This window comes from Penaeus monodon, chromosome 41, assembly GCF_015228065.2.
Source record: "Penaeus monodon isolate SGIC_2016 chromosome 41, NSTDA_Pmon_1, whole genome shotgun sequence".
In the NCBI taxonomy this organism is placed as follows: domain Eukaryota; kingdom Metazoa; phylum Arthropoda; class Malacostraca; order Decapoda; family Penaeidae; genus Penaeus; species Penaeus monodon.
In genome coordinates this window covers 16,360,371-16,362,870 of record NC_051426.1, presented here as the reverse complement: position 1 = coordinate 16,362,870, position 2,500 = coordinate 16,360,371, and the positions used below count along the sequence as shown (strand labels likewise).

General features: G+C 36.7%; 1 protein-coding gene across 1 annotated transcript in view; it reads left to right on the top strand.

Annotated features, from left to right (window-relative positions):
- LOC119598627 (rab GTPase-binding effector protein 1-like) overlaps positions 1–2,500 on the top strand; it is an 82,909-nt gene that overhangs the window by 14,277 nt on the left and 66,132 nt on the right. The gene's annotated exons all lie outside the window — the stretch shown is intronic.

The following is a 2,500-nucleotide window of genomic DNA, read 5'->3' as shown; positions in this document are numbered from 1 at the left end:
CACAAACACACACACACACACACACACACACACACACACATATATATATATATATATATATTTTTTTTTTTTTTTTTTTTTTTTTTTAACAGCCATTTATTCCACTGCAGGACGTGGGACTCTCTCAGTTCACTATTGAGAGGTTGTGTGGCAGTGCCACCCTTGCCTGATTGGATGCCTTTCCTAATCAACCGCGGTTTGTGTCACGGCGGTGACTTCCCCTACGACACATGCGTTTGACTTCTCAAGGCGATATGTAGTTTTCTAGGAGGGCAATCGAGGTGAAGTTCCTTGCCCAAGGGAACACCGCGCCGGCCGGTGACTCGAACCCTCGAACTCGGATTGCCGTCGTGACAGTCTTGAGTCCGATGCTCTAACCACTCGGCCACCGCGGCCTCATATATATATATATATATATATATATATATATATATATATATATATATATATATATATATTTGTCCTGGGTAAGACAATAAACTGCACCCTGGGGTTCCCTTGAACAAGGATAGCACCCTATTAGCTCCCTATGCCAGGGTTGTGGTGAAACTGTCGGCAACAGGGCAGTGGATATCTGGTGAAAACACCTTCGGTTCTACTGATTACTGGTTTCACCAAATAATATGTCTGGCGTATTACAGTGTAACTGTTTTAAAGCGGCAGAGATTCCTCCTAGTTAGTTGGAGACTGCGAGTTGAGAAGGAGCCTGGGGGATTCCACTCAACTTTTATTTTCTCCTGACAAACCTCTACACCAATGATTAAATACAGAAATGATAATTCATACCACATCGCCCGTCGCGTGGGTTAACAAGGGGCGCGTGATTCAGTGGGCAACCAGGTTGACAATGTTAAATATGCATCTGGAAGACAAAGAAGATTTAGAAAACATGTCCAATTAAGAAACACATTAAAAATCGGAACGTGGAACGTAAGGAAAATGAAAGAGATGGGTAAATTACATATTGTCTGTAACGAAATGGATAGATACAACATTCAAATACTAGGAATAAGTGAGACCAATTGGAAAAGTAATGGAAGTTTCAAAACTAAAGAAAACAAGACAGTTCTTTTTTCTGGAAAAGAAGAAGGAAATTATAGTCACGGAGTTGCTATGATTCTCACGAAAAAAACTGCAAATGCACTAACTGGGTACAGCCCAATAAATGATCGCATTTTTAAAGTCAGAATACAAGCAAAACCTCATAACATTAGTTTTATACAATGCTACGCACCAACCAACATTGTAAGTGATGAAGAAATGGAATTTTTTTTATAACACTCTCCAAGAAACTTTAGACACAATCCCTAACAGAGATGTAAAAGTAATTATGGGAGACCTCAACGCCAAAGTTGGCAAAAATTATCTAAAAAATGACACCTGTGGAAAATTCGGCCTTGGAGATACAAATGAAAGAGGTGAAGATTTTATTGAATTCTGTAGTACAAATAATCTAGTTATAGCCAACACATTGTTCCAACACCACCCAAGACATTTGTACACGTGGTTTTCACCAAACAAAAGAACACGCAACCAAATTGACTACATTGTGTTGAACCAAAAATGGAAAAGTTGTATAAAAAATGACAAAACAAGACCTGGTGCCGACTGCAACTGTGACCACCAACTACTATATATATATATATATATATATATATATATATATATATATATATATATATATATATATCGACTTTCAAATAAGACTCAAAAAGATGAGCGTCCAACATCACCTCTAAAGCTCGACTACAAAACTCTTGACAACAATTACAGAATTACAGTGTCAAACAAATTTGAAGTACTCAATCAATGTGAAGATGATAAAACACCAAATGGGTTGTGGGAAGAAGGAAAAGAACTCTTGCTGAGCGCTGCTTAAGAAACTATCGCCAAAGAGAAAAAGACAAATTCCCCCTGGATATCTGAAGAAACACTAAGTGAAATTGAAACAAGAAGATGCCTAAAATCAAAGGGTATCAATAATCCAGTTGAAGAAGTAATTTACAAAAAAACAAAATACAAAAATTCAAAGATTATTGCGACAAGATAAGGAAAAATATTTAAATGAACATTGCCAGAGAATTGAAAACTGTTCTATCAATAAGACAACTAAAGAACTTTACCAAGGAGTATGAAACGTCACACGAAAATTTAAATCTACAATGGACACTATCAAAACTGAAGATGGACTAGTTTTATGTGATGGAAAAGAAGTCAAAGATAGATGGAATCAATATTGTTCCAACCTATACAAAAAGAATAAAGATCTAACAACAACATTAATTAGACTCAATGACAGCGAAGATGAACCACCGCCACTGCTAGACGAAGTTATAAAAGCCATAAAAGAGTTAAAGAATAACAAGAGCCCGGGAATGGATGAAATAACAGCGGAACTAATCAAGAATGCTGGCGAAAGTGTTGAATACTTCTTCTACAAACTTTGTACAAAAATTTGGAATGAAAGAAGATGGCCAGAAGACTGGGTAAAATCAGTCTT